Source organism: Apium graveolens, chromosome 2 (genome assembly GCF_009905375.1).
Source record: "Apium graveolens cultivar Ventura chromosome 2, ASM990537v1, whole genome shotgun sequence".
Lineage (NCBI taxonomy): Eukaryota > Viridiplantae > Streptophyta > Magnoliopsida > Apiales > Apiaceae > Apium > Apium graveolens.
The window spans coordinates 19,243,371-19,253,435 of record NC_133648.1 but is presented as its reverse complement, the minus strand read 5'-3'; the positions used below and the strand labels follow the sequence as shown (position 1 = coordinate 19,253,435).

Sequence of the window (10,065 nt, the reverse complement as noted above, 5' to 3'; positions counted from 1 at the left end):
TTCTACTTCACGTGATGTGGTTTTTGATGAAGCGTCTTCAAGGTAGACCTCGGGGAAAGAAATATTATCTAAATTAAAATAATTTGAAGGAAGGCTAGAATAAAAGATGAAGGAGCGGGTTGTTTAAATTCTGCCAAGCTCAGATGGAGATGTAGATGATGATGCTGCTGATGATCAAATTGTGACACAAAATCCTTGGCAAAGTGGTGTATATCAACCACCTGAAGAAAATTCTGGTGGAATGGAAAAGTTAACTCCGTTGCGAAGGTTTGACAAGAATTCGAAGGCAAAATGTCAAATATGCTAATGCTGCAATAGTTGAAGAAATGGAACCTGAGACGTTCGAAGAAGCATCGCAAAAATCAGAACGGAAGACAACCATGAAAGTAGAGATTGATGCACTTGAAGAAAATCAAATTTGGGAATTAGTGTCAAAGCCAAATGACGTGATACCAATATCATACAAGTAGGTTTACAAAATAAAGCGACGTCCGGATGGGTCAATTGAAAAATACAAGGCTCGATTAGTAGCTTGTGGCTTCTCTAAACAATATGGACTAGACTACGATGAAACGTTTGGTCCAGTGGCAAAATTTACAACTGTAAGAATTCTACTTGCATTGGCAGCTAACAAAAATTGGAACTTGTGGCAAATGGATGTGAAGACCGCATTTCTTCATGGAGAGCTTGATCGAGTGATTTACATGTATCAACCAAAAGGGTTTGAAAGTAAAGCTCATCCGAATTTTATTTGCAAATTCAGAAAATTTCTTTACGGAATGAAGCAGGCACCACGAGTATGGTACGGGAAGATTACTAAATTTTTAAGTCAAAATGGTTATGTGATGGAACAATTCGATTCTAGCTTATTTGTTTGAATAAGATAAGGCAAACTAATAATGGTTTTGGTATACATAAATGATTTAATCATTAGTGGAGATGACGAATAAGAAATTCTTCGCACAAGAGCAAATTTGTCAGTCCATTTTCAGATAAAAGAACTTGGAGAGTTCAAGCCTTTTTTGGGATAGGAGGTTAATCATACTGAAAAAGATTTGTTAATGTGTCAACAGAAGTATGGTAGAGACTTGCTAGTAAGGTTGGGAATGCTTGATTGTAAATCAATTTCAACACCCATGAAAGCAAATGTAAAATTATGTGCACATGAAGGGGAAGACCTGAAAGATTCAACAATGTATTGGAGAATAGTTGGTAGTCTAATTTATTTATCTTTTACTAGGCCTGATATATCTTATGCAGTTGGAGTGATGAGTGGATACATGCAAAATTAACAAAAGTCTCATTTAGAAACTTTTCGGAGAATACTTAGATATGTAAATGGTACAATAGATTATGGTATGTTGTACAAGAAAGGTAAAGATTGCAATATACTTGGATATTGTGATGCTGACTATGATTACGATACTCGTAGATCAACTACAGGGTATATGTTGATGCTTGGATCTGGAGTTGTTTCTTGGTGTAGAAAGAGACAACCAACAGTGTCTCTGTCAACCACGGAAGCAGAATATCGAGCAGCAGCAATGGCAGCTCAAGGGAGCTAAAGAGAGCACATGGCTAATCCAGCTAATGCAGGATTTACATCAGCTAGTAGACACGTAAATTCCACTCAATCAATCAGCATTTCAGTTAGCTGAAAATCCAATGTTTCACACAAGAACAAAACATGTTGAAGTACACTATCATTTTCTTCGAGAAAAAGTTTTGCTAGAAAAGATTGCAATGAAACAAATAACGACAAATGAACAAGTTGCAGATTTGTTCACTAAGAGCTTAAGTATTGGAAAGTATGAGAAGTTTCGCAGTCAGCTTGGAATGGTTAAGAAGAATGGGGACCTGGAAAGCAGGGGTGCGGCACTCAGGTGCTGCAATGCGTACCGCTTCAGGGGGGTGCGGTGTCATATGCACGGGGTGCATCACCCGACATATCCGCGTATTACTTGCCCGGGATTCGGGGTAGTGCTGGAGAGGGGGTGCAGGAGAGGTAACTTTGGTCATTTTTTAGTCATTGTAAAACAATGAAATTCGGCTCTGATTCAAACCACGACTTAAATAGACTTACATGAGAGAGAGACTTACATGGAAGATGTTCGGTAATCGATATATCCATGTGCATATGTATATGATAGGTTATGCATGTATTGTATGTCTATGTCTGTTATCAATAGAGGTGTTCAACTGTCCAGTAGATCTAAACAACGTCGTTTTGTATATGTGTGGACCTGTACTTTGACTTTATATTTTGGATTTGATTTCTAACTTTATTTTTTCAAGTTTAAATGGTTAATTTTATCTATAAGAACACAATTTAATTCTTTTAAAAAAAATTAACAGATTTAATAGTGACAATTGATGGTAATGAATTTTTTAATTAATTACATATATAATATATATTTTCACTACAAGAAAAAAGAGTAAAAGGGACCGAACAAAAGCGACCAACTATAAATTCCACCGAAAACGGTGGCTTTTAAGGTCAATCTCACTTGACCAAAAACCGCGCATAAAAGCGACTGATATCGGTGGATTTTGTTAGCGGTCGCTTTTATTCGGTGGAATTTAATGTCGGTGGCTTTTAGTCGGTGGCTTTTATTAACAAAAGCAACCGCCTATTTTTCAGCGGTCGATTTTAAGGTTTAGAGATTTGGTGGGAAAATTGCCGCCAAAATGAAGCTTGAAATTAGAAAATAAAAGCGACCATCCGGTCGCTTTTAAATTAATATTTCATTTTCTCAAGTAGTTCTCTCCTTAAACATGTTTACTCCAACGAGTCTTTCTCGCTCTTTCATTATTAATTATTTAAATCTAAATTATTTTCACTAAATTTAATTATGAATATTATGAATATTATTAATTATGAATATTATTCATTATTTAAATCTAAATTATTATTTAAATCTAAATTATTTTCACTATATTTAATTTAGTTAGAATGTTCCACTTACTTAAAATAATTATTAAAAGTGGCCCTTTTGTTGGCCGGAGATTGTCGGACATTTAAATGGATGGCGAATATCGGGATGCCCCATTTATTTATGGAATTGTTTTTTGTGTAATTATTTGATCTGGTTGCAAAATAACATTATCGGGTCTTGATTAATGAAGTCAAATTATAGTTTAATTTTTGATTTAATTTTTTGTTCTTGTCCTTAAATTATCTGTTAATACGTTTAATGGTAGTAGATTGTAAGTGATTCTAGCTTTAATTTGTGATATTAAACGCTTGATTTGGTTGAGATTTTATGGTGTTCATAGCTTGCTGCAAAAACTCAGTTCTTCGTTGTATTGGGGGCTTCTGGAATGTGAGCGGAATTTCTAAATACGACCGAATTTCTAAATTCGACTCCCTTTATTACAACCGACACTACTACAAGAAAATAAGGTTAAATACAGCTGATTTAAATTCGATCGGGGTTAAATTTGACCGCAGGAGGTCGAATCCTTTGGACACGGCTAAATTCGACCGGCCTCGGTCAAATTCAAATGGTCATATTTAAACGGTTGTATTTACAATCAATTTTAACTGAAAATGGTTGAAATTAAAACGGTCGAAATTAAATTAGTCGAATTTAACTTTTAAAATGACAAACCAAATAAAATTATTTTGATCTGAAGTTTTGGTTATATCACTAATATATATATATATATATATATATATATATATATATTGACATCCATACGGTTAGATCCCTAAAACATATTTTTTAAAAATCGAAACACCAATTCGGACTAAAAACTAGTTAGTTGTATTTGTCAAACTGATGTTTGACTATTAAAATGGAAAACCAAATAAAATTATTTTGATCTTAAATTTTGGCTATATAACTAATATATATATATATCTATTGACATCCATACAGTTGGATCGATGAAAAATATTTTTAAAAAAATCGAAACACCAATTCATGACTAAACACTAATTAGTTGTACTAGTCATGTTTAACTCTTAAAATGGCAAACCAAATAAAAACTTTTTGATTTGAAATTTTGGTTATATCACTAATATATATATATTTATTGACATCCATACGGTTGGATTGATGAAAAATATTTTTGAAAAAATCGAAACACTAATTCATGACTAAACACTAGTTAGTTTTACTGGTCAAACTGATGTTTGACTGTTAAAATAGCAAACCAAATAAAATTATTTTGATCTGAACTTTGGTTATATCACTAATATATATATATATTGACATTCATACGGTTGGATCGATGAAAAATATTTTTAAAAAAATCGAAACACTAATTCAGGACTAAACAATAGTTAGTTTTACTAGTCAAACTGATGCCTGACTGTTAAAATGGTAAACAAAACAAAATTATTTTTATCTGAAACTTTGGTTGTGTCACTAATATATATATCTATTGACATCCATACGGTTGGATCGATGAAAAATATTTTTAAAAAAATCGAAACACCAATTCAGGACTAAACATTATGTAGTTGCATTAGTCAAACTGATGTTTGACCTTTAAAATGGCAAAGCAAATGAAAATAATTTTGATATGAAATATTGATTATATCACTAATATATATCTCATTAAAATAAACATGTTTAACGAGAGAACGCGTGACTTTTTAAACTTCTTGATTTTCTATATTTACTTTGTGTTCATAATTTGAGAGATGGGTAAGATTAAATAAAAAATACAAAAGAAAAGAAAAGAAAAAAAGAACATTATTTTAGAATGTCGTCCGCTCTTAATGAACTAGTTTATAAAAGTTTCATAATGTCGCCGCGTAGCGCGGCTTTATTTACTTGTTGTATAGATAATTCAAATTAAAAATTGTTAGTTCTATAATAAAGACATAGACAAAATTAATAAAAATACAATTCCAATTAACTAAAAAATAGTAAATGAAAAGGATTTCATAAAATTAGCTGGGTTACACTTTTTACAAACACTAAACATCAAGGCCCCAAAAACATCAACAAGAAGCCCAGTAAAAAATCCAACCAGCGTCTCTATTTATCCTATACTCACATGACACACTCTGTTATGTTCTAAAAAACCCTAGAGCCACAAGCCGCCCCAGCAGCAACAACAAATTACAAAAACGGTAACACTGTTCAACACTTCAATTCTCTGATTCATAAACTTAAATCGATAACTCGATAACTGTATGTATAAATGTATGTAATTGCAGGCACTCAAGCGCACGAACGAAGGTCGCAACAAGCACGGCCAAGTATCCTCTTCATCTTCACCATAAACGGCGCCGAAAACACTCCACACTCTCTTCAACCTCCGTCTTGGACCAGTGAGCTGCCAAGGCCATCTACCATTTTTCCATTTAATTAGGGGTTTTTTGTAGAGCTGATACATATGTTATGGTTTTTTTGATTGTACATATTATATCTTTAGGAACCTTAGATTTGGTTGAGAATTGTCTTAATTTGTGTTTTGGCTGGAGTTTAGGTTATATTTATTGAATTTGGGGTTTATATTCTATTGTTCTGGTCAATTGTTAATTGTCGGAGTAGTTTAGAATTGTTTGGGGGCAGAAACGAGTTAAAAAATGATGATTTCATCTTGTCAGTGTTATCCGGAAACTGGGAAGCTCACCGGATTTGGTAAATTTCTAGTTTCCAGTAAGTTTTTTTTAAAACCAGGTGTTAATTCGAGCAAATGTGGTTAAATTTAGAGCAAGTATTTTTAACAATATACGGTTGAATTTAAGATTTGGGTGGGACTTTTAAATTTTTTCTGAAAATTTATGCAGGCTCCTGGCCATTTTTGGTTGCAATATTTGACCATATAAAAGCCACCGACTTTGGTGTCTTTAGTCTAGAAGCGGGAAGTTTAAATTTCAACGAAAATAAAGAGCGGGGGTTCAAATTTTCACCAAAATGTTGAAGGAAAAAGCTGAAAAGTTGACCTGGAATAAAAGCAATCGAAAATGCGGTCGCTTTTATATAAATTCCACCGCTGAACACAATTTCGACCAGGTTAAAAGCCATCGACGGGGAACGGTGGATTTTATAACAAAATCCGTTGATTTCGGTCGTTTATAGCTAAAAGCAACCGATTTTTGACCGGTGGCTTTTAGCCTTTTTTCTTGTAGTGTTTATTTTATTTTTAAATTGCCGTATCCCCCACCTAAATCCCCTTATTTTTGAATTTGCCCAATCACAGTATCCTCACACCACGAATCCCCGCACTCGTGTTTCACAAATGGGGACTAACATTGAGGGATAGTGTTAGAAATCAATACTAGTCCCCAGTAGTCCAAGTTTAGTCCAAGTTACAGACTAAAAGCTACCAATTTTCTGTTTTCTGGTTGGTGTACAATAGTATAATAAAGGCAGTTCCTAGTTTCTGGTTGGGTAGTTTCTAGTTGAATTAGTATGTGGTTGAACAGCTTAGATTATGTCTAGTAAATTATGTTGTAGGGTGTAGATGGTTTGATGGAACCAATAAATATCCCATGTATCTCAGTTTATTTATACAAGTAACATCTCTTCTTGAGTCCTGAAAACGAAAGCTCATGGATCTCAGTTTATTTATACAAGTAACAAATCATCTTGAGTCCTGAAAATGAAAGCTTTATTTATATTTGTTTTCTACTTCAACTGGTTTAATTCTTCTTCTTAAGAAATTAGAGTGACTACTGATTGTATCCTACAAGTATAAAACAACCGATTGCTACAATGTATTCTCCTTTTCCCTTTTTTGTTTTTTGTTTTTGGCTAACTAGTTAATTTGCAGAATTATGCTATGTGTTATGTTCACTAATTATATGTGAAATTATATGTGACTCGTGTAAATTCACTACACAAAATCAAGCCTGGCTAATGAAAATGAAGTGGTTGCGGAGTCAATAGCTATTTCTGCCCCTTGCATACTTAAACTGGATTCACAAGATAGAGATGTTGATAGTTCAACGATGGCTCCTCCTGATTTAATCAAGACTTAGTTACACCTAACACTGAGATTTCTGTGGAGAATCAAGAAATAGACTTGGTTACAATGAACAATGAGGTTGCTGTGGAGACTGGAGAATCAAGAAACTGCTGCTTCGTGTGAGGTGGATGATCCTGTAGAAAACATACAATATGTTCGGCTAGATGAGGGACAGACATAGCGAAGAACAAAGAAGCTGCAATGCCTGAATATATTAATGACATTGCAAATATATTAGAAGCTGTTGTGAGAAGTGGGAAGCTGTTATTGCTACAGAGCCTGCTGCAGATATCATAGACCAAAATCTTTTTTCATATTGCTCTTTTAACAAAAGTAAAGACACCAGGCACTACCGGAAGAAGTAAAAAAAAAACAACAGTACCACATAAAACTTAGTATTTAACATTCAATTAGTCATCCCAGGTAACCTGAGTTCGATTCTCGCTTACCCCCGAGATTTGTTAGAACAAATACTCAAAATAAATATAAACATTACTAATTGTACCGCATAAGATTTATTCATATTTGTCGTTTTTTGGTCCATAGATTGTAAAACACACATTGCCAGTTGTATAACATAAAATTTACGTAATTTTTTTCCCACAGATTGAAAAACACATACTGCCAGTTGTGTCTCATAAATTTACTATTTTCTCAATTGTAACTGCATATTGTATTAGTAGTTTTTGTTCTACATCCGTTCACTGTTTTTATTGATTGTATTCTTTCTACTCCATGTTTTGGTCGCCTATTTCATTTCAATACTCATATTTTTCTTCCATCCACGTTTTTGTTGATTTTTCGTACTCACATTTTAGCCCTTATTTTTGTTTCTGTTTATCTATATTTCCTTTTTACATAACATAGGTACAAACTATTTCATCAAATATGTACATTAACAACAGTACCACATATAACTTAGTATTTAACATTCAATTAGTCGTCCTAGGTAACGTGGTTCAATTCTCGCTCACCTCAAGATTTGTTAGAACAAATACTCAATTGTAAGGCTTATAAGTCAAATTAGTCAAAACAAATAAATATAAACTTACTAACTGTACTGCATAAGATTTATTCATATTTGTCTTTTTTTTGGCCCATAGATTGTAAAACACACATTGCCAGTTGTATAACATAAAATTTACATCATTTTTTTTCCACAGATTAAAAAACACATACTGTCAGTTGTATCGCATAAATTTACTATTTTCTCTTTCAAACCGCATATTGTATTAGTAGTTTTTGTTTACATCCGTCCACTGTTTTTATTGATTGTATTCTTTCTACTCCCTGTTTTGGTCGCCTATTTCATTTCAGAACACATTTTTTTGACTATATAAAATACTCACAGGGACAGATGATAACAAGCCAAACCATGAAACACACACAATACTGACTGTGCCACAAAAAGTTCAGCATTTCAGTGTCGAGATTTCTTCCTTCTCCATGCTGCTATTATCAAATTTTACCAATTGTCTTTATTTCCTATTTATTCTCTTTCATCTTTCGAGATCAAGTACGTTGAGTGTAACCTATTTATTCTCCGACATGTCCATATTGATCTAAATGCTTAATTCAGCTCACCCGCTTTCGCAAATCTATTGTCAGTAAAAATTGATTGCTATAAAACATCCCTAATTTATATCCTCCACTATTTCTAAGACAACTGCAACATGATCTGCTCCTCTTGTGACCTTGATGATTACCAGTGACTTTTATAAGCAATGAAGAAGGTGCTCCATGACAAATTCTGTTCCTTACATTCCACACGATTTCTTCAAAAGAAAAGTTCTGAATCAAAATGGAATAAAACTCCAGTTAGAGGTCTTCAAACTATACCAAGGAGCTGGGATGTTAGAAGATACTTTCACTCATGATGCAGAAAATGTGAAGTTCGGGAATGTTGGAAGATTTATCAGGCATAGTTGTTCTCCTGATTTATATGTCACACTCTAGAACCAAAGAACAGAGAGAGGAGGAACCAGGAGAAAAATAGATTCGGTCATACACTACTTTACCGCTTGTTTGAATATATATATTTTTTCTTAATTAAATTTATGCGATTTTAGACATTGTTAAGTTAACTAATAAAATATAAAATGTCGATATCATGTAAATGCTAATAAAGATTCATTAGTTTGGGTGCTAAAACATTGATACTCTACTGTTAATTTATATTGAGGCAGAGAATAGCCCTGTAATGCAAAATGAGAGTGCTGGTGGTGCTAATTTTGTGTTAGCTGAGTTGTTTCTGGCTAACAAGTTAATTTACAGAAATTCTGCTATGTGTTGTATTCACCAATTATATGTGACTCATATGAATTCACTGCAAAATCAAGCATATGAAGTGGTTACGGAGTCGGTAGTTGTTTCTGCCTCTTGCGTACTTAAATTGGATTCACAAGATAGAGATGTTGGTGGTTCAACGATGGCTCCTCCTGAATTAATTAAGACTTAGTTACACCTAACACTGATATTGCTGTGGAGAATCAAGAAATAGACTTGGTTACAACAAACAATGAAGTTGCTGTGGAGAATCAAGAAACTGCTGCTCCATGTGAGATGGATGATCCTGTAGAAAACATACCATATGTTCAGCTCGATGAGGTCGCAGATGTAGCGAAGAACAAAGAAGCTGCAATGCCTGAAAATGTTAATGACATTGCGAATATATTAGAAGCTGTTGTGAGAAGTGGGAAGTACGAGGCGATGCTTAATAATCTAGAAGCTGTTATTGCTACAGAGCCTGCTGCGGATATCGTAGACCAAATTTGTTTTTATCATAATGCTCTTTTAACAGAAGTAATGACACCATGCACTACCAGAAGTTGGGACCGTCTGAATGCTTTAGATGCACTGCAGCACAAGAACTAGAAATTTTCTAAAGCCTTGCATCAGGCGCCAGATTTGTAGTATAATTCTGCTCTTGACATTAAATGATTAGCAATTTTGATTCACAACTAATGTTATTAAAAGAACCATATTAGTCTGTCATATACATGTTTCTTCCTTCTTCTCCATGCTGCCATGCTTCTTTATTTCCTATTTATTCTATTTCATTTTTCGAGATCAAGTATGTGTAATTCTAAGCACCTAAAGTTTTGTGTAATATAGAATCTAATTCCAGAGAACTCT

At 33.6% G+C, this 10,065-nt stretch overlaps 1 long non-coding RNA gene across 2 annotated transcripts; it reads left to right on the top strand.

Annotated features, from left to right (window-relative positions):
- The first annotated feature begins 4,928 nt into the window (after positions 1-4,928).
- On the top strand, positions 4,929-6,519 carry LOC141707071 (uncharacterized). Of its 2 annotated transcripts, none has more exons than XR_012568955.1 (3): positions 4,929-5,086; positions 5,174-5,600; positions 5,750-6,519. It is a non-coding gene; the product is annotated as an uncharacterized LOC141707071 (long non-coding RNA). The 2 variants fall into 2 exon arrangements; XR_012568954.1 differs by having other exon boundaries at positions 5,174-5,618.
- Positions 6,520-10,065: the final 3,546 nt, after the last annotated feature.